The 23055-nt window shown below is 44.0% G+C and overlaps 1 protein-coding gene across 3 annotated transcripts in view; it reads right to left on the reverse strand.

Moving 5' to 3' along the window:
* Positions 1-13606, reverse strand: part of CREBRF (CREB3 regulatory factor) — a 75364-nt gene extending 61758 nt beyond the window's left edge. The window contains exon 1 of one of the 3 annotated variants that reach the window (XM_039460590.2): positions 13473-13605. The gene's annotated coding sequence lies outside the window, so the exon portion shown is untranslated. Of the gene's footprint in view, positions 1-12268; positions 12601-13472 lie in introns of those variants that run through there. The other 2 variants (XM_074390414.1, XM_003936142.4) reach the window with 2 other exon arrangements.
* Between the last annotated feature and the right edge of the window lie 9449 nt (positions 13607-23055).

Genomic DNA, 23055 nt, shown 5'->3' on the forward strand with positions numbered 1-23055 from the left:
CAAACTCACCATATTAAAACAAATTATTTTTGTTTCAGATGTTAACGATTTAAATTTTAAATAACCACTTCGTTTTCTAAGCTGTTCTGAAGAAATCTATAACATGTTAAACAGAGAACAGTACAATTAATAGCAGCCACGGCCAGGCGCAGTGGCTCACGCCTATAATCCCAGCACTTTGGGAGGCCGAGACGGGTGGATCACAAGGTCAAGAGATCGAGACCATCCTGGTCAACATAGTGAAACCCCGTCTCTACTAAAAATACAAAAAATTAGCTAGGCATGGTGGTGCGTGCCTGGAATCCCAGCTACTCAGGAGGCTGAGGGAGGAGAATTGCCTGAACCCAGGAGGCGGAGGTTGCAGTGAGCCGAGATCGCGCCATTGCACTCCAGCCTGGGCAACAAGAGCAAAACTCCATCTCAAAAAAAAAAAAAAAAATAGCAGCTGCACAGAAACACAGCAGGATTCCAGTGACACCAGACATTCTTCACACACTCTAACAACTTCGGTGCTCTTGTTATCAAAGATTTGAGCTCTTCTTCAAAATACATGGTATGCGCAAGGCACAGTGGCTCACTGCCTATAATCCCAGCACTTTGGGAGGCCAAGGCAGACAGATCACTTGAGGTCAGGAATTCAAGACCAGTCTGGCCAACATTGCGAAACCCTGTCTCTACTAAAAACACAAAAATTAGCTAGGCGTGGTAGCACACACCTGTAGTCCCAACTACTTGGGAGGCTGAGCATGAGAATCACTTGAACTCGGGAAGCAGAGGTTACAGTAAGCCAAGATCAAGCCACTACATTCCAGCCTAGACTACAAGCAAGATTCTGTCTCAAGCCGGCCGCGATGGCTCAAGCCTGTAATTCCAGCACTTTGGGAGTCCGAGGCGGGTGGATCACGAGGTCAAGAGATCGAGGCCATCCTGGTCAACATGGTGAAACCCCGTCTCTACTAAAAATACAAAAAAAATTAGCTGGGCATGGTGGCGCGTGCCTGTAATCCCAGCTACTTAGGAGGCTGAGGCAGGAGAATTGCCTGAACCCAGGAGGCGGGGTTTGCGTTGAGCCCAGATCATGACATTGCACTCCAGCCTGGGTAACAAGAGCGAAACCCCGTCACAAAAAAAAAAAAAAAAAGATTCTGTCTCAAAAAAAAAAAATTGTTTCCTTCCTCCTTTCTCAGGTTTGGCACCTTTTCAAAAGCAGCATGAACATATACTAGAGACAATTTTCAAATTCTATTCAAATTCCTTCCTACTGTGTGAAACAGCTATACCAGCATAAACTATTTAATGGCCAGTACAGAGGTTATTTGAACATGGTTTTGCAGTCATCTCTTTTAACACTGAGAAAAGTCTGGTGCCTCTTTGGCTCTAATATTCCTAAAAGGCTTGCTTTATGAGGAACAAACTCTAGGTAGAAGGTTATGCATTATAAGTGAATATTTTTAATTTCCTGGCCAGGAGTGGTGGCTCACGCCTGTAATCCCTGAACTTTGGGAGGCCAAGGTGGGTGGATCACTTGAGGTCAGGAGTTTGAGACCAGTCTGGCAAACATGGTGAAAACCCTGTCTCTACTAACGATACAAAATTAGCTGGGTGTGGTGGCGCACACTTCTAACCCCAGCTACTCAGGAGGCTGAGATGGAAAAATCACTTGAACCTGGGAGGTGGAGATTTCGGCACTGCACTCCAGCCTGGGTGACAGAGTGAGACTCTGTCTCAAAAAATACATACACTTTTTTTTAAAAAAAGAATTTCATTCCAGACTCTCGCCTGCCTTACTCTACATGTAAACGCAAAAATTCCCCCTTACTTTGTGGGGATATTGTGGTTCACAATAAAACAATATATAAAGTATCTAGCCCTAGCACAAAACAGACATTCAATAAATGGTGGCTATTTTTATTCTCAGATATATTCCTTGGTATATAACATTCCTCGATGTTGCTGCTATCAAGGTATAAACCCACACTCAACTCAGAATCCTAAACTGTCTAAATTCCACATTCCACCAAGCTAGAACCAGGGTGGATATGGAACACTCAGGCAACACAGGACACTTAACACCCTTGCCCCCAGCCTTATGAGGGTGAATGTCAATTATGCTGGTTTAATCAGCAAAAGAATCTCTGGACTCACAAAGTAATTCATAAAGCTGCAAACTAGTCATCTTTATACACAATAAAGAAGTAGCAGATAAAAGGGAAAAGGCTTCTTTAGAGAGATTACTGTTCTTTATTGTTCAAACAATTACATATAATTTATCACTTTTTCATAGTTAATCATACTAGCTTCACCATACAGTTCTAGACAATTTGAGGGAACAGAATGATATAAAATTTATGTGTACATCCATAATACCTTGCATAGTTTCTAAAAAAGAGACACGCAGAATTTAATCTGTACCATACTTGTCTCAAAAGTGTTAAGATAAATCAAACAAGTGAGGGAGATTATTCCAACTGCTGAGAAAACATAGCACTGAACAGAACCAGTAGCTATCAGAGAAGTTGATAAAGTACCCAGAACCTAGTTCCACTCCTCTATCAAGTACTCAGTATTCTTAATATCCTTCCAATCAGAGGAAAGAATAAAATTTACAGTAATTCATTAGTTTTTAGCTTGGGAATTTTGAGAACCAGCAAGTTATCCTGCTAAGCTATAAAATTAAGGTAAAAAGGATCTAACAAGTACACTCCACAGGGAGGATACACATTTTAAAACAGAAGACACAACTAGCTTAAGATGTAAGGCAGAGGTTTCAAACTAGACTACAGCAAGAAATCACTGCCCACAAATCAGTCGTGTTCAGCCCACGCATTAGTGTTTTTTAAATTTTAACTGCCAGTATTTAAATTTCATGTGAAATTTCATGTAAAATTTGATGTCTGATCTCAAATACCACTCTTTTGGGGGAAAAAAATTAGATCTGACATTGGGTACATATTCCCAGAAAGATGATCACTTGACCTGAGTAAGAGTTATCCTCTTTAAATTGGCCTGTGCTCTCTAGCTTGCTTGAATCTCCACCTAGTCCCATTTCACAGATGAAGAACCTAAGCTGAAAGATGCTCAAAACCACAGAACAAGCAAAATGCCTATTTGTGAATGTTGCTTACTCCAGGGTGTTCACTTTTGAGGGCTATGCAACTCAACTTCCAAATAAAATGCAATTAATGTTGAAAAAGATATCTAAAAGACTTGTAAATGAATGTTTACAGCAGTTTTATTTATAATAGCCTAAAATCTGGAAGCAATGCAAATGTCTATCAACTAGTAGACAGATAAACAAATTGTGGTATGTGCATACAATGACAAAGGCCAAGTACGGTGGCTCAGGCTGAGCAAGGTGGCTCACCCCTGTAATCCCAGCACTCTGGGAGGCTGAGGCAGAAGGATTGTTTGAAACCAGGAGTTTGAGACCAGCCTGGGAAACATGACAAAATCCCATCTCCACAAAAAATCAAAAATTAGTCAGGCATGGTTGTGGGCACCTGTATTCCCAGATACTCGTGAGGCTGAGGAGGGAGGATCACTGAGGAGGGAGGTCAAGGATACAATGAGCTATTATGGTGCCACTGCACTAAACCTGGGCAACAGAATGAGACCCTGTCTAAAAAAAAGACTCAACGAATACATGACACAATATGAGTATCTCAAAATTACTGTTAACAAAGTCAGACTCAAAAGACAACACATTATACCACTAGATTTATATGAGATTCCAGAGAAGACAAAACAATAGTGGTACAAAGCGAACCAGTGACTGGAGCCAAAGGCAAGGGGAGAACTGAATGAAAGCGGCATAAGGAACTTTCTGTGGTGATAAAAATGTTGGAGGTATAACAGTGATTAGATAACACCATGTATTTGTCAAAACTCAAAACTGGCTGAATTTTCTTTTACGTAAATTATAACTCAATAAAGCTGAATTTTAAAAAGAGGTGTTTAAAAAACAATAGACAACTACCGAGAATACTACTACCTGGGAAAGCTTAGGAAAACTTTAGGAAAAAGGTAAATTAGACTTTATTATAGAACAATTTCTAGGTAGGTAAGAAATAGAAAACAGGGCACACAGGTAGTCACATTCTACACTGTGGCCTTCAAAGAAGTAACATCTTTGAATACAAAGGAAAATGCTTCATAAAAAGAAATTCACAAAAATGGATAATTAGTATTTGGACAGGTATCAAAAACTAGTTGATCTTACAAGACTTCCAAGAGGGAATCAACTTATATTGTTATTTATATACAATATAAGCAGATAATATGTAATAATTTATTTTGTTTTGCTTTTAAATAAAACATAATGAGAGCTGGCACACACCTGCAGCCTGAGTTACTCAGGAGGCTGAGATGGGATTGTTTGATGCCAAGAGTTTGAGGCCAGCCTGGGTAACACAGCAAAACTCCATCTCAAAAAAACAAAAAATAATAATACAGCAAATGAAAGGGAAAGGTAGGGGCAAAGAGAAGCCCAAAGGGGCCAGGTGCAGTTGCTTATGCCTGTAATCCACACATTCCGGGAAGCCAAGGGAGGTGGATGGCTTGAGCCCAGGAGTTTAAAACCAGCCTGGGCAATACGAGAAAACTCTGTCTCTACAATAAAAAAAAAAAAAAAAAAAAAAAAATTAGCTAGGCATGGTGGCACACACCTGTAGTCTTAGCTACTCATGAGGCTGAGGTGGGAGGATCACTTGAGTCCAAGGTCAAGGCTACAATGAGCCATGACTGTGCCACTGCACAATCTTGTCCCCCAAAAAAAAAAAGAAAGAAAGAAAGAAATATAACCCAAAGGGAATAAAGAGAGGGTGTGAGGTGAAATAAAGGCAAAAGACACATAGAGTCAGAATGAAAGGTACGTTAGTACTAACACAGTAGAAGAGAGAAGGTGGGACTAAAAGAAAATGAAACACTAGAGGAAAAGACCAATCAACCAAAGTAAGAGGTACAGGGAGTTACAGAGAAAAAAGAATGGAGACATGACAGCGTAGAACAGACTAAAGAGAATTCGAGGACAAAGTGAAAGCAAAAAAACCCCTATTTCCTCCTGAATCTTATAAATCAGTTTCCTCCTCTTCCATTTTCCCTCCCACCTCTACCTTCACTCAAACCATCTCATACCCAACTCCACACTACACATCTTTTACACTTCAACTGTACTAGAATGTTTCCTTCACTAATCTTCAAAACTAAGTTCGAACACCACTTTTTCTATGAATATTCAACTTTCTCCAGGCAGAGTTAGCAGTCCTTCTTCTGTATTTTCAGAACATTTTGTTCTGAAAAACTATCATAACATTGGGTTGTGATGTGTATCTCTTCTCCTAGTCTATGAACTCTTAGTAGAGGATTCAACAGTAAAGATGAAAACCTTACTAAAAAGTAGTTTAAAAACTGTACTGGCTGGGTATGATGGCTCAAGCCTGTAATCCCAGCACTTTGGGAGGCCAAGGAGGGTGCATTGCCTGAGCTCTGGAGTTGGAGACCAGCCTGGCCAACACGGTGAAACCCCGTCTCTATTAAAATACAAAAAATTAGCCAGGAGTGGTGGTATGCACCAGTAGTCCCAGTTACTCGGGAGGCTGAGGCAGGAGAATTGCAAGAACCGGGGAGGGGGAGGCTGCAGTAAGCCGAGATCACGCCACTGCGCTCCAGTCTGGGTGACAGAGTGAGACCCCATCTCAAAAAAAAAAAAAAAAATGCTGTGCAGCTGGGCACAGCGGCCCACACCTGTAACCCCAACACTTTGGGAGGCTGAGGCAGAAGGATCGCTTGAGTTCAAGAGTTCAAGACCAGCCTGGGCAACATAGTAAAACTCTAACCCTACAAATAATTTTTAAACTTAGCCACGTGTGGTGGTACACACCCATAGTGCCAGTTGCTCGGGAGGCTGAGGCAGGAGGATTGTTTGAGCCTGGAAAGTAAAGGCTGCAGTGAGCTGTGAATGTGCCACTGCACTTCAGCCTGGGTGACAGACCCTATCTCAAACAACAACAACTGCACAAGTCTACCTTGTTTATACCACACAAGTAGGATGTTAGAAGCCCTGCTGTATTAAGAAATTCTGCAGTGAATCTTTTCAAAAGTACATCTACCCTACTCCTAGATCCTCCCCTTATCATTAAGGACCTTTTTAAAAGTTTTATTTTTGTAATGCTTTAAATTTCTCAGTAAATGACTAACCTATAATAGAGAAGGCAGCAATTCTATCAGGAGTGGTGTGTAGCAGCCAAAGAAGGAACTGCTTTTATAAAATAAAAGGAACACCTCAAACCCTCAAACAAAACATTACACTGAAGAAAACAAGTACACAACAAGAATCTAAAGAAAACCAGAGGACAAAAGAACAGTAAGCTTTACTATCACACTGGTCTTTAAGAAAAAAAAATTTAGGCCAGTGCATTTGCTCACACCTGTAATCCCAGCACTTTGGGAGGCCGAGGTGGGTGATCACTTGAGATGAAACCCCATCTCTACTAAAAATACAAAAATCAGCCAGGCTTGGTGGCAGTCACCTGTAGTCCCAGCTACTTGGGAGGCAGGAGAATTGCTTGAACCCAGAATGTGGAAGTTGCAGTGAGCAGATTGTGCCACTGCACTCTAGCCTGGGTGACAGAGCGAGACTCCGTCTCCAAAAAAAAAAAAGAAAAAAAAATTTAAGAAATTAAAAATTGCCGGGTGCAGTGGCTCAAGCCTGTAATCCTAGCACTCTGGGAGGCCGAGGCGGGTGGATCATGAGGTCAAGAGATCGAGACCATCCTGGCCAACACGGTGAAACCCCGTCTCTACTAAAAATACAAAAAAATTAGCTGGGCATGGTGGCGCGTGCCCGTAATCCCAGCTACTCAGGAGGCTGAGGCAGGAGAATTGCCTGAACCCAGGAGGCGGAGGTTGCGGTGAGCCGAGATCGCGCTGAGCCAAGATCGCACCATTGCACTCCAGCCTGGGTAGTGAGCGAAACTCCGTCTCAAGAAAAAAAAGAAATTAAAAATTAAGAAAAAGAAATCCTCAGGCCAAATGCAGTCTGGCTCACGTCACTTTGGGAGACCAAGGTGGGTGAATCACCTGAGGTCAGGAGTTCAAGACCAGCCTGGTCAACATGGCAAAACCCCGTCTCTACTAAAAATACAAAAAAATTAGCTGAGTGTGGTGGGGAGCTGAGACAGGAGAATCTCTTGAACCCAGGAGGCAGAAGTTGCAGTGAGCCGAGATCATGCCACTGTACTCTAGCCTGGGCAACAGAGTGAGACTCCATCTCAAAAAAAAAAAAGAAAGCAGCAAACTTTGTGAGGATTTCATAGGAAATTGTCAAAGTCGGTAATACCCAAATATAATTTAAAACATGACTTGATAACAAAAGGTATAAAAGTGGTTTTGGTGTTGAAAAGACAAGTGAAGGATGATTTAAGTTGGCAAGAATTAGTAAGGAGAGCAGTAGTTTAGAAACCTGTTTAGGAAGGAGAGTTCCAATATAGATTTTGGAAGAAAGGTCATAAATTGGTGAAAATGCATATAAGTCTTGGCTGGTGATACCATTGCCGCACCCTGCATCAAACTCGCTCCAAACCCTAGCCTATCCCACAGAGGTGAATCAGACTTTCTAACAAGAATGATTTCACAGTGCCCCCCAACCCCGAAAAAAATGACCCTGCTATGCACATGAATAATTATCCCAAATCTATATAAAATAAAGAGATTCCATCCATATTTGCCAAATATTAAAGACAAATCCAAAGAACAAAACACAACTTTTTTTTTTTTTTACACCTGGGAGGAGTATTCAACAAGTGTAACTAATGGAGTTCATCTGAAAACAAATTAATGAAGGAATTAGAGATTTTTTAACATCATAAAAATAGCTTCTATACCAAATTTTTTAAAAGAACAGATCAACTTTAAAATGAAGGCTTTTTGTTTGAACAGACGGTGATTTAATTCCTCCTTTCTAACTAAGACAAGCCCAACGTCTCTAAGAGTAGACTTTATTACCTTACAGATAAGCAGTTCTTAGCAATGCATGCACTCATTTAAACAGTTCAAGAGCACTATCAAGTATCCGGCACAGTGTGAGGCAATGAATATACAGAAATAAAACACAAGACTCTGACCTCAAGTCGCTCACAGTTTAATAAGAGGACAAGCCAGGAGAAAATCAAATCCAGATTTGAAAGGTGGTTTCGAGCAACCAAAAATTTTAGTATATTCAAAGTACAACAGTTTAAGAATACAGTAACTAAAAATTTCCCAGAATCTCCTTGTGATACGGAAAACATCATTGATCCCTACCACTATAAATTAATAAACTGAGATTACCTGAAGTCATCTAGCCAGACCCTAGACTAGCTAGAACTAGAAACAGATTGCAGGCTACATGATGCTTTTCAGTTCATAAAAGTCAATACATTCTCTTTTCTAAACTTTTATGCTTCCACTTGACATCTAGTCCAAGTCAACAAAAATGGTGAAATACTACATTAAAAATAAAGCAAAAGCTATGAAAAAGTTAAGTATTTGCCAGTGTATATTTTTAGATTATTGCATCTCTGCTTCACTAGGCACTTGACATTTTCCCCGGAAAAAGAGAGAAGGTAATCTGTATCTTTTTGAGTCTGGAAAAAGCATCCTACTCTCTTTAAGTAATTCTTCAAGCATCTCAGGCAATGAGCACTCAATGTATTAACAGCTTCTAAATTAACTGTATATTTGAATATAAGAACGACGTGTTGACTATTCACATGACTATCATCTCTTGAAACAGCTATACAGTTTTGTTAAGGATTATAAGCTAAATGTGCTTTGAAACCTCAAGAGGACCATATCTTACAATATATTAAGATTCATAGGTGTCATATCTTATGGCCAAATTTTTTCAATCATTTCTCTAAAATCAACAGGACTTGTATCAATATTTGCTTTAAACAACTTTTCAAGAAAACATTTATATGTAAATGAAGTAAAAATACAAAATACAGTGTTGCCATATGCTCTTATACTAAAAATTCTTCAAGGCAGGAGACACGTACAATCTGCAAATGCTCAAATTTACCTAAAGTGTCTATTTGTGCATTCTGAAATACCTTAACATCTAAGTACTTAAAACTCAGTGACTGATATATTACAACAGGGTTGACAAACTATAGCCGTGGAAGCACAAATAGAGGCACAGCCTGTTCTTATGAAGCTTTATTGAAACACAGCCCAAAAATATGTAGAAATACATTTATTTTCTACAGCTGTTTTCATGCTACAGATTGCAAAGTTGAGTAGTTGTGGCAAAGACAATATGGCTGAAAATGCCTCAGTATTATTCGATCCTATACAGAAATAAAAGTCTGCCGAGCCCTGTTTTAAAATAATCATAACTAATTATCTGACAAATTTATGTCTAGTCTAAGAGTTTATCCTGAAATTAGCTACTGAATAAAAGTGTCAGTGAATTGTTCCTCGAAAAAAGTCCAAGTTCAAACCTACATGGAAACAAGCCACTGCTAATTCATTTCAAAATCACATAATTGGCGGGGCGAGGTGGCTCACGCCTGTAATCCTAGCACTTTGGGAGGCCAACCCAGGCAGATCATTTAAGATCAGGAGTTCAAAACCAGACTGGCCAAATTGGTGAAACCCTGTCTCTACTGAAAATACAAAAACTAGCTGGGCATAGTGGTACATGCCTGTAATCTCAGCTACTTGTGAGGCTGAGGCAGGAGAATCACTTGAACCCAGGAAACAGAGGTTGCAGTGGGACAGGATCACGCCACTGCACTCCAGCCTGGGCAACAGAGACTCCTCCGTCTCAAATATATACATATATATTTTTTTTTTAATAAATATATCAATGACAATCTTGACCAAAAATTAAGCTTTAAAAGCAAGTGAATTGAGTTCTCATCTTTTAAAAACTGAACTACAAGGCCAGACGCAGTGAGTTACGCCTGTAATCCCATCACTTCGGGAGACCGAGGCGGGCAGATCACCTGAGGTCGGGAGTTTGAGACCAGCCTGACCAACATGAAGAAGCCCCATCTCTACTAAAAATACAAAACTAGCCAGGCATAGTGGCACACGCCTTCTAATCCCAGTGACTAGTGAAGCGGCTGAGGCAGGACAATCTCCTGAACCCAGGAGGCAGAGGTTTCAGTGAGCCGAGATCACGCCATTGCACTACAGCCTGGGCCAAGAGTAAAACTCTGTCTCAAAAAGGAGGAAAGAAAGTAAAGAAAGGAAAGAACGAAAGAAAACTGAGCTGTGTTAATATAACCAGCATACAAACTCACTGTACTTCATTGTCACTTGTATTCAGTAACCACCACCAAGAATCATGTTAGTTATTCTTTTACTTCTTACACTGGTGTTTGAGAACCCACCCAACCACCCAGTAAAGTAGGTAGAACATTGTCTTTATTTAAAAAAAGCTTGCTTTCACCTGACATGAATGGAGCATCCAGACTCTCTTCCAGAGGTATTTAGCTGCCTATATGTTTATGAATCTAAAAATCTCAAAGCTGATCTACCAGTCATATGAAAGAATTATACCCAAATAAGTTCTATTTAATCTATTTGCCATTCTTAGAATAAGGGGACATTATATAAGCAATGCTAATTGATTGACTTTATCAACCAATGCAACACTGAAAAGTGCCTGGAATATTCTAGGTATCAATGAAAAGTTTTTAATTTTCACTATACTCCTCTGTTAAACTAATTACGGTACTGTGAAGGGCTATGGTTTCAAAAGCAGCGCAGTGCCACCTGATAAAATAAGAACTGATAGGCTGCGTGTGGTGGCTCATGCCTGTAATCCCAGCACTTTGGGAGACCAAGGAAGGCAGATAATCTGAGGTCAGGAGTTCAAGACCAGCCTGGCCAATATGGTGAAACCACATCTGTACTAAAAATACAAAAATTAGTCGGGCATGGTGATAGACGCCTGTAATCCCAGCTACTTGGGAGGGTCAGCCAGGAGAATTGCTTGAACCCAGGATGCAGATACTGCAGTGAGCTGAGATCGTGACACTGCACTCCAGCCTGGGCAACAAGAGCAAAATTCTGTCTCAAAAAAAAGAAAGAAAGAAAAATAAAAACTGATAAAGTAATATTATTTTTTACCGTAAAAATTATACTTAAGAACACAAGTTTATCAAATAATCAGGGATTATGTTTTTATGTATCATTATTAACAGAACTGAGTCAGTCATGCCAAAGTACTACAAAAATTGATCAATCGGGCCAGGTGAAGTGGCTCACTCCTGTAATCCCAGCACTTAGCCTGGCCAACACAGTGAAACCCTGTCTCTACTAAAATACAAAAATTAGCCAGGTGTGGGGGCACACGCCTGTAATCTCGGCTACTCGGGAGGCTGCGGCAGAGAATCGCTTGACTGAGCCGAGATCTTACCACTGCATTCCAGCCTGGGTGACAGAGAGAGATTCCATCTCAAAAAAAAAAAAAAAAAAAAAAAAAAAAATTGATGAATCATTTGCCAATTACTCTTTTTCTCCAGCTAATAAAACAGAAGATAATTCAAATTCTTAATACAGCTAACTCTTCATTAGCCCCTGCACGATCTATCTAAGGCATGTTCCTACGCCTAGGTGCTTAACTCAAGATGCATCAATAGCTTGGTACCCTTGACAATACCAATGTAGCCACAGGTTGTAATCCAGTGTTAACACAAATCTAAATTATTTAACAAGGCCAAAAGGAAAAAAATCATGATACAATTAGAACAGAGTAAGTGATTTTCGAATCATTCATACCATTTTTCCCTGCCTCTGGTGTATATCCTAGCTATTTTGGATTAAAAGATTAAAGATATTTAAAAGTTCAATCAAGTGACAACCAGTTTACGACAGAAGTCTCGTTTTCTGCTTTTTTAAAAAAAGAAATGCCAAGCCTTGATCCTATTTTTCACTTGCAAGGTATTCGCTGGAGAAAGTCCTAAAGAACCTTCGAACCTAAATAACTTTCTCTGGGCTCAGTTTTCTCAAGAAGCTGATTAATGTGGGCTACCAACTCCTGTGAACAAAACGGGCAAATTCCTGGTAAGACTGGGACAAGCACCGGGCCTAATCTTTAAAAGGCATCCTGACTGGGAAAAAAAAAAAAAAGAAAGAAACCCCGCCCAGCCCTCAACTTTCTCGGCTTTTCTAGTCCCGTTTCCTTTTACAAAATTCCGAAAAGCAAAACTTCCCCTTCACTGCCTGTCTCTTATCTCAGGCCTGGTACAGAAATTCAGACCGCTAGTCACTCAAGTACCTCCTTAAGGTAGTCTTAGAGGCTCAAGCCAGCTCAGAAACAGCACAAAGACTGGCTTTCTTGGGTGAAAGGAGGGCGATGACAGGGTCTGGCGGCCAGGTTTGTCAGGAAGCGCAGGGCCGAGAGAGGGAGAATCCCGAGACCGAGCTCCATCTAGCCCCAGGAACCACCCCCAGGGGAGGCTTGACTACCCTCGGTACTTCCCTGCCTCCTCAGCGCGTGTGAGGAGAAAGGCGAGTCGGGGTCAGGCTCCCCTGAGCTACTTCCTGGTCCGATCGGACTCGCCTTCGGACACCCGAAACATCCCCGGCCCGGCTCCCTCGCCCTTTGCCCTGTCTCCTCCCTTCTCAGTGACCCACCACCGCGGGTCCCCTCCCATCTAACATGGCCGCCCCGCCCGGCCCACCTCCGGCACAGCCTAACTTATTGGGGGGGCCCGCAGCACCGCCTCCCCCGAGCCCATTGGCGCAGTGGTCTCCGTCCGCCCGCTTCATTGGACAGCAGAACCTGCCACTCAACTCCGAGGGCTCCGCCCCGGAGCCGCTTCAAGCTGCTTCGAGAAGACATATAAACAAATCCCGGGAGGGAGGCCCCTCTCGCCCGTCGCCTCCGAGGCGGGGACAGAAGGGGGAGCGGCTACCCCCGAGACACCCCTGCTCGGACCCCCCTAGCTCCAGCCCGCGCCTCCTAGTCTCCTGCCAGCCTGGCTCCAACCTCCGCGGCCCCGGCCCTTCCTCACACGCCCCTCTCTCCCCTCCTCCCCCGCCAGCCTCGCCTCCCCTCCCTTCCCGGGCCCCTCCCACCCGCTCTCTTCTCTGACAGGCCGACTGCCGGCAGCAGCGGCCCGGGGCTCCGAGACAGCGGGGAAGGGCCGGGCCGCCCGGCAAGACGGACGCCCGGCGCTGCCCGCCCTCGGCCTAGCCTGCTGCCTCCCGCGAGTCCCATCTACCGCCGCCCCGCGCTTTTATGTAACCGTCCCGGGCCGGGAGTGGGGGAGGGGAGGGGAGCCCCCGAGACCTGCAGGCGGTGGCCCGCGACCCGCGCGCCCTCGCCCTCGGCCGTGGTCCCGGCCCCCGCCCCGCGCCGGCCCGGCCCAGAGCCCCGACGCTGCTGCCTCCTAGGCAAGCGGCCCTCCGCCCCCCGCTCCGCTCGTCCCCTGAGCCCAGACCCCTGGGGACTCCAGGCAGCGGGCGACGGCGCTCACCTGTGGGTGTGGGGGCGGCTCAGGGACTCGGTCCGGTTCCGCTGCAGGGGCCACGGCCCCTCTCCATGCTGCCTCGGGTTTGTTTTGTTTATGTCCTTCCTGACGGGTTCCCGGAAATCGCGTGACTCGCCCCCCTCACGTGGGCCGCGGCGAGGAGGAGGAGGGAGGCGGGGGCCCGCCGGCTTCGGGCCAATCGCGAGGCGTTCCGCAGCCCGGCCAATCAGGGGCTGAGTCCGGCCGGGCACCCCTGTCACGTGTCGCCGGAGAGGCGGGTCACCGGGAAAAACCAGGAAGAGAGGGCGGAGTGGCGGCTCGGCGCCGGCCTCTGCAGTGTGGGCGTGGGCTGTCTCCGCTACCCGGCTGCGGGCCAAGGTTGGGAGAGGATGTTCCTTTTACAAAGGCTTCAAATCCAGAGTTTTATCAAATCTCAAAATGCGCTGTGAGGCCTGAGGTGTTCATTTGCCCATTTTGTAGTTTAAGTTCTCTGAAACTTCAAGTGGCTAACTTGATTAGCGGAGGGATTGTATCGATGTCCTGGGAAATGGACGGCCTCCCCATCTCAACGTCTTATTTAGAGACAAACCTTGCCTTTTGTCGTTGGTTCATTCATTCACCAGCTCAATACTTAGCACGTATTCCGAGACACAGGGATCAATCAGACTGCATACACTTTTAAAGTGCACAAATACGACCGTACAAGCAATGTCACTGTTACAGAAGCACCTAGACAAACAAGACTCCGTGACACAGCGTCCCTTTAACGAAAACTATATGGTGGGCTTATCATCTCAGTTTTCCCTGCAAGCACATACAGTAGTAATATATCCATTTTTCAGACAGGAAAATTAAGGCTGAGAGGAGTTACTTGCCCGAGGTCTGGCAGCTAGTAAATGAGCTAGCTAGGGCTGGCGCCCTTGTCTTTTGTCACAGCCTATTCTTCCAGATGCTTTTTATACATCTTAAAGGCACGGAATTGATCTGAACACACAACAGAAATTTGATTTTTTTAAGTATAGGGAAAGGAAGACTGGAGAATAAAGACACCCTCCCAGGGTGTCAGTTTTCTATTAGGAGGAATCGCCTTTGAAAATGTACAGATTTAGAGAAATAGTAAAGTGTCATTGCCAAAACCATGGACTTTGGAATCAAAAAGCCACAGATCATAATCATCAGGAAAGCAGGGACTGGCAGTGTTTATCCTCTACCTTTCATGCCTGGTACATAGGCAGTCATTATATACTGGTTGAATGAATAGCCTGGATTTGAATCCTTGTTCACCACGTGTAGAGCAGCACAAATTACTTAACCTCTGTAAAGTTCAATTTCCTCCTCTGTAAGTACCTTTTGGGAATGATGTGAGAACTAAGTGAAATAATTCATATAAAGCACTTATCATAGTGCCTGGCATGTATACTAAGCACTTAGTGAATAGTTTAATTATTAAATTGTTTAAGAATTAACTATTCATGCCTGGGCGTGGTGGCTCATGCCTGTAATCCAAGCACTTTGGAGGCCAAGGCGGGCGGATCACCTGAGGTCGGGAGTTCAAGACCAGCCTGACCAACGTGGTGAAACCATGTCTTTATAAATAATTTAAAAAAGAATTAACTATTCACTTAATGAATAGTTTAATTATTAAACTGCATCATTTGGAAGAAGTACTGTGGACTAAATGGCAAGTACAGATAACTTTAGCAAGTACAGAGACTTTGGCAGGTTAACAGCCATTAATATAATACTTTTGTACACAAACTTAATAGATACCTAAGAGGAAAGCAAAGGCGTAAATCTCCCCCTCTGTAGCCTCCACAATACCAACCACATAGTAGGGCCTCAATGCCCAATGAAGGAATGAGTATTTCCCCTACTGCACAGTGAGTACCAGGATTATAATTTTTTTAAATCTAACACATGCCACATTCTAATTTTCCACATCAACTAGAATTTAAAATTGAAACAGAGAAAAACTAGCTTGGGAAGTTTGAGCCCAGTTCCCCGACTTGTTCCCATGAGATTCATGCATTAAATCTCCCCGGAATACATCACAGACCATCCTCTCTTGTAATATGATATTTGAAAAAGCTCCAGCAGATGGCCAGCCCTTCCACTGTTACAATGCTGTCTGGTCACAGGCATGTTCCTCTCTACTGGGCAGTTCCCTGGGGTCAGTGGGCAGCCAGGTTTATCTCCTAGCATGAGGCTCTGCCTTCTGAAGGTGTTTACTAGTGAATTACATTGGATTCCCACCTTTCCCTCTTTCGTTGTCTTGGGAAGGATGAGGTATTTGGCAAAAGGAGACCTTTCCATCAAGGTTTGTTAATGACTATATGCTGCTCCGAAGTGAATGAAATCACTGGCTCTGAATTGATTTGTGTTTCTCTGGGTTTTATCCTGCCAGATTCTGTCACAGTCAAAGTTGGCAGGAAGTTGGATCTCTCTAATAGCATTGGCTTCTTGTTCTAGCCACAAAGTAGTAACCAACTGGCATCGCCACTTCCAAAGTGTTTAACCTAGCTCCTGTGGAATAATTTACATACTGAGATAGCATGAGTCAGAAAAACATGCTTTAAACAAATATGATGCAGGGAAACAAAGCAATGGATACTTAGAATTCCATTTAATTCCTAAAATTTTTTTTTAATTTTCGATTAGGTAACATATATGCATGGTACAAAATTCAAAAGGTACAAAAAAAGTATTCAGTGAAAATTAAATCTCTGTCCTGTTCCTGTTTCTTGGCTACTCATTTTTCCTTCTCAGAAACAACCACAGTTACCCCCATTCTGTGTCTTCTTCCAGATATATCCTTTGTATGTGTAGGCATTTTACCTACTTCAAACCTTCATGTGTTTGGAACACTTGTTTTTGGAGCCAAGACCCCAATTTGAGCTCTACCGCTAACTATAAGATCCAGGGTGACCTCTGAGTTCCAGTTTCTTCACCACAAGAGATCAGGACTAAAACTGGGTGTTCTCTATGATCCTTTTAACGTCAACACTGAGCCCACATCCTGAAAGAATTAAAATGGTTGGCGTAGGTCCTAACTTTCCATATGACCTGTAGGTCATAAATTTGCACTATGTGTAATTCTTCATTATAGTAGATTTGAGCTATGCCTGTTGCTCACATAGACATCTTTTAAGAGAGTATTATCATTTCAAGTCCAAATGTTTTATCTCCAGACCCCTCTAGGCTTGTGTGATTTGTTAAATAAGACTTCACAGCTTTAGACGTGAGATTAATTAACTCAAAGCTGGAAGAGCTCCAGGAAAAGCTGTGTCCTTCTGACACTAAAAACTGATTTTCTTTCTGAGAAGACTGGAGTTTTGCAGAGAGTGAATTGAAAACATGTACTAATTGATGGTTGGCAATGGGGCTCCATCCTTCATTCATCTTACCAAAAAAAATATTATTTGGGACTGGACATGGTGGCTCACGCCTACAATCCCAGCACTTTGGGAGGCTGAGGTGGGCAGATCACTTGAGGTCAAGCGTTTGAGACCAGCCTGACCAACATGGTGAAACCCCTTCTCTACTAAAAATACAAAAATTAGCTGGGCGTGGTGACAGGTGCCTGTAATCCCAGCTACTTGGAAGGCTGAGGCAGGAGAATCGCTTGAACCTCGGAGGCAGAGGTTACAGTGAGCCAAGATCGCACCATTGCACTCCACCCTGGGCAACAAGAGCGAAACTCCGTCTCAAAGAAAAAACATTGACAGGGGAGGGGGCTGGTCCAAAGATAGTGAGTTATCTCAATTGTTCACAGTCAGTTACAGATGGAACTCCTTGTTCTGCTCCCTTCCCTCACTACTGCACTTGACTAATCTTAAAAAAAAAAAAAATGAAATAAAATAAAATAATTATTTAGGGGAAGAAGAAAGGTCAGTTCTTCCCACTGCATGATCGCTCAAGAGGACTCAATGTTCTTCATGTGACAGCTCTGAGCCTCGGTTTCTTATTTCCACAGAAAGCACTAGAATTGGTCCCAAATATCCTTCTCTAGTCTCTCGTTTGTTTATCTTGATTCCTCACCCCACCCTATTTCATATCCCCAGTACCAGTCCTGCCATGGCATAGGAGCCTGTTTGTGGCCTCAAAGGACAGATTCATATCTAAACTCTGTTCATCCTCCATGGCTCAAGATCTCACCTCTTTCATGGAATCTATTTCTACCATGTCTATTTCTGCCCTCATTAATCTCCTTTTCTCTACCACCGAACTAAGCACTTAATGTACTTACTGCTTTGTATTATTCATATCTTGTGTGTTGATATTACTTCTTCAATAAAAAGTGGGCATAAACACAAATCCTCGAGTGATGAAGAAAGAATGCAAAGCATTTCATTAGATAACCATCTTCCAGCCTATGTTTAGTGATGAGCAGGGGTTAGGAAAGGGAGAGAAATAACTAACCTCTGTGGAGTGCCTAATGTGTGCAATGAAGACAAAGTCCTTTGCCTGGAAGAATTCAGAACCTAGTAGAGAAGACTGACCTGGAAAGCCCACAGTTCAACAGTAGAGTTTATCAGAAGGGAGGCCGTAGAAGTTTGTGAAGAGCAGGATGCATATGCATTTCAGTGCTGCTTTTTTGCTAGAAAACTTACTTGGATAAATTTTTTCCTTAATTCTATGATAACGTGCCTCACAGGTTGATTCTGAGGATTAAATGCAGGGCCTGATGCATACTAGATACCTCCCAGCTAGGCATGGTTGCTTTCAACTATAATCACAGCATTTTGGGAGGCTGAGGCAGGAGGATTGCTTGACCCAGGTGTTCAAGACCAGCCTGAGCAACATGGTGAAACCCTATCTCTTTAAAATAAAATTTAGGCTTGGCCCAGTGGCTCATGCCTGTAATCCCAGCACTTCGGGAGGCAGAATCGAGCAGATCACCATGTCAGGAGTTCGAGACCAGCCTGGCCAACACGGTGAAACGCTGTCTTTACCAAAAATAGAAACATTTAGCCGGGCGTGGTGGCAGGTGCCTGTAATCCCAGTTACCTGGGAGGCTGAGGCAGGAAGATCGCTTGAACCTGGGAGGCAGAGATTGCAGTGAGCCGAGACTGCACCACTGCACTCCAGTCTGGGAAATAAAGCAAGACTCTGTCTCAAATAAATAAATAAAATTTAAAAATAGATGCCCCCCTTCTCCACTTTCCATGGAGTCATATGCCTGGAAGCTTCTTAGTAGAGAAGCAGCAGAGAAGGGAAAGCAGAATGGCTAAGGGAAGGCAGCCAGACTCAGGGGGCTTCAGGATTCCGTTCTCTTCCAAGGCAGCATTCCTCTCCAAATTGGTTTGACTATTTCACTAACACTAGAAACTCCTAGGACAACTAATAGCTCCTATGGCTTTTTTGTTTTGTTTTGTTTTGTCAGTGCCGAGCTGAACATACCCTGGTAGTATCAACAACTCTAACTGATAGCAAACCAGGAAGCTAAGGAGTGAGAACAATCTAGCATTTGTGGTAGAAAATACTCCCAAATGACAGGTACAATAAGACATTCTGTTGATGAGGTCAGAAGTACGATGATAAAAACAGAAAGTGGAGGAACAGATCGATAAGAAGCCATGAGAATAGTTTGTTGAAATACAAATGAAGGCGTGGACCAAATAACACAATCCCATTAACACAGTGAAGTTGGATTCCCAAGTAAAGAAAGTAAACTGTTCAGAGAAGCTGCTAAAATTCAGAGAATTGATGGTGAAGTTAGGGGATCCTATTATTCAAAGTATTTTTTTTAACCCACAAGTCCACAAAGTCATAGAGTTCCCTCATGTGACAGCAAAACTTGGGACTATACCCAACAGCTTTTTTTTTTTTTTTTTTTTTTTCGAGTTCTCATCTTGTTTCACAAGGCCCAGACTCCAAGATGAAAAGTGTAAAATAAATGGGTACAACATTCTGGAACTGCAACAGTGGGACGTAAAGCACATCAACAGACCTGAATGCCAGCTGTAGCTTCTGTCCTTTGTTAAGAGAGGCAGTACCAGGAGGAAAGACCGAGTCTCCTTCTCATTACTCAGTCCCCGTAACTCAGTATCTACCTATAGATAAAGCCAGAGGGATTCTGGCCACAGGTCACAAGGGAGCAGGCTACACCTCTTTCCTGATGCCAGACAACCCATCAGCATGACAGCCAGTCTTAGGCTGAGTATGGTGGCACACGCCTGTAATCCCAACACTTTGAAAGGCTGAAGTGGGAGGATCCCTTGAAGCCAGAAGTTCAAGACCAGCCTGGGCAACATAACGGTACCTTGTCTGTACAAAAAAAATTAAAAATTAGTGGGATGTGACGGTGTATACCTGTAGTCCCAGCTACTTGGGAGGCCGAGGTGGGAAGATCGCTTGAGCCTGGGAGGTTGCGGCTGCAGTGAGCTATGGTCACACGGCTGGATTCCAGAGTGGGCTCAAATGAAAAAAAAAGAAGGGGCCTCTTGTTTACTTACCAGGTTGCCTCTCCCCAGTGTGGCCAAAGAAGAAACCGCCTTTGGGAAAATTGGGAGTAATGGCGAGACTTGAAGTAGGGACTAGGACAAAGTAGGGGGTGGTTCTCCCCTCCTCCTGATGAAGAGAGTAATGACACAGGCTCAGGCTCCTGTGAGCACCATGGGAGAAGGGAGCACCCACTAGGTGGTTTTTTCCTCTCCTCTCTGGGTGAGGACAGAGGAGTTGGAAGTATTAAGAAGGCAGGAAATGTGCAATACTACTCTCTACCCTGCCCCAATCCAATTAAAATCTGGTGAAGCATACAGCAACAAATATAACTGAAACTGTTCCCACAGGGTTGACAAGAATTACATGCCAGGTTCTGGACAGAAATATAATTTTTTTTTTTTTTTAAATAGAGATGGGGTTTCTCCTTGTTGGCCAGGCTGATCTCGAACTCCTGACCTCAGGTGATCCGACCACTTCGGCCTCCCAAAGCGCTGGGACTATAGGCGTGAGCCACCACGCCCAGCCCAGAAATATAATTAAGAATTCATCAGGCTGCCCTCTGGCCCCCACTTCCTTGTTGCTAAAAGTCACGGAGCACGGGCAGGCACAGTAGCTCACACCTGTAATCCCAGCATTTTGGGAGGCAGAGATGGGTGAATCACCTGAAGTCAAGAGTTCAAAACCAGCCTGGCCAACTCGGTGAAACCTTGTCTCTGCTAAAAATACAAAAATTAGCCAGGCGTGGTGGTGCATGCCTGTAGTCACTGCTATTTGGGAGGCTGAGGCAGGAGAATTGCTTGAACCTGGGAGGTGGAGGTTGCATTGCACCACTGCACTCCAGTCTGGGCAACAGAGTGAGACTTCATCTCAAAAAAAAAAAAAAAAACAGGCTTGGAGCACTAGACACTGATCATTTGCACCCCTGTTGTTCCTACAGACAGGACTTCTGACTTCAGGGTCATGAGACCACTTAAGAATTGATTTCCTGGCCGGGCACAGTGGCTCACACCTGTAACCCCAGCACTTTGGGAGGCCAAGGTGGGTGGATCATGAGGTCAGGAGATCAAGACCATCCTGGTCAATGTGGTGAAACCCCGTCTCTACTAAAATACAAAAAATTAGCCAAGTGTGGTGGCATGTGCCTGTAATCCCAGCTACTTGAGAGGCTGAGGTAGGAAAATCACTTGAACTCAGGAGGTGGAGGTTGCAGTGAGCTGAGATCGCACCACTGCACTCCAGCCTGGGCAATAGAGCGAGACTCCATATAAGAAAAAAAAAAGAATTGATTTCCATCTCCATTGTTCCTATAGACAGGATCTCTGACATTAGAATCATAAGCCTTTTGCTTAAGACTTAAGATGTTTTCCAGACTCCACCTCCAGCACCCAATTTGAAGATTCCCACAGAGGAACAGGATCAGCACGAGAATCCAGCTTCTTCAGCTCCCTATCCCATGACTTCACTCTGCCCTCTTTTTTTTTTTTTTTTGCCCCCCATCCCCTACTCTGCACTCTTCAACCCATCAACCATCTCCACAATTTGGCCCACTCCAAAACCCTTAGAAACTCTAGCGCCAAACTCCTCCTTGAAATGGATTTAAGGTTCCGTCTCATCTCCTTGTATCATGACCCTGTGATTAATCCTGTTTCTCTGCTGCAACCTGCGGTCATGATGTATTGACTTGCTGTGCATTAGATAATGAACCTATCACGGTTGAGACACGAGAGTTCCCCGCCCCACTTTGGGAGACTTGCAACAGGGGTGTGGCTTGCTTACTCAAACCCCTTGCAGGAGGGGCAGCACACAGGCGAGCAGGTGCTGAGGCCAGGGCCAACCCTTTTGGACTCTGGCCCCACTGTAGCCTCTAGGGGTGTGTTACAATTAATGCTCTTATTAGTACCTGCTGCCCGTGGACAGCTAAATGTTAACCAGCTCAGAGGAGAGTCGGGGTGACAGCCATCTACACCCTGCCCTCTTGGCATCTGGGTTCTTATCTAGCATCCAGGAAGAATCAGGTCACACAGACTTGAAGGATGGTGAATGTGGAGGTTGTAATGAGTGACGAAGGTGGCTCTCAGTGGGATGGGGAGCAGGAAAGGGGACAGAGTGGGAAGATGATCTTCCCCTGGAGTTTGGCTGGGGACTAACCAGGCGACCAGCTGCCTCTTTGACATTCAGATGCTTCTTCTCTTCTCTCCTCTGCCACGCTGCTCTGTTTCTCTGCCGGTGGAGTTTGGGGTTCTTATGGGTACAGGATGGGAGGGTCTGGCAGGCCAGGGTAGTTTTGGAAAAAGCGACATTCAGGTGGGAAAACAGGGATGTAAAGTTCTCAGTTAGGGCCAGGGGCTGGGCTTGGGGGTGGGGCCTTTGCCAGAGAACCACTCTCTTCTACCCGGTATTTCCCTGCCTCCTGTCCTTATCACAATTACCTAATGTCCTTAGGGCCCGGCACACAATAAGCACTAGGTAAAAGATGGCTATTGTTATTATTAATAACCACTGCTCGGAACTTTGCTTCCGGTCGGATGAAAGCCATAGACTTGCTCTCCAGAAAAACACACACAAATATACACACCCCTAATTGTGCAGGTTCTTTCAGAGGGATTACAGATAGTTGTAGATCCCAATTAGGACCTGCTGATTGACTGGAGGGTCTCCCTCTAGTATGCAGTACCAGCTGGATAATTTGTGGGGCTAAGTGCAAAATGAAAATGCAGGGATCATGTTCAAAAATTACTAAGAATTTCAAAGCCAGGTGCAGTGGCTCACACCTGTAATCCCAACACTTTGGGAGGCCGAGGTGGGCAGATCACCTGAGGTCGGGAGTTTGAGACCAGCCTGACCAACATAGAGAAACCCGTTTCTACTAAAAATACAAAAATTAGCAGGGCGTGGTGGCACATGCCTGTAATCCTAGTTACTTGGGGGGGCTGAGTCAGGAGAATCATTTGAACCTGGCAGGCAGAGGTTGCAGTAAGCCAAGATCACACCATTGCACTCCAGTCTGGGCAACAAGAGCGAAACTCTGTCTCAAAAATAAAAAAAAATACGAAGAATTTCAATACAAGAGCAGAGCATCAAACCATGTGCAGGGCTCTTCTAAGCGAGGGGCACTGTGTGACTGTCACGTGAAATTCACCTCCTA

This window comes from Saimiri boliviensis, chromosome 20, assembly GCF_048565385.1.
Source record: "Saimiri boliviensis isolate mSaiBol1 chromosome 20, mSaiBol1.pri, whole genome shotgun sequence".
Taxonomy (NCBI): domain Eukaryota; kingdom Metazoa; phylum Chordata; class Mammalia; order Primates; family Cebidae; genus Saimiri; species Saimiri boliviensis.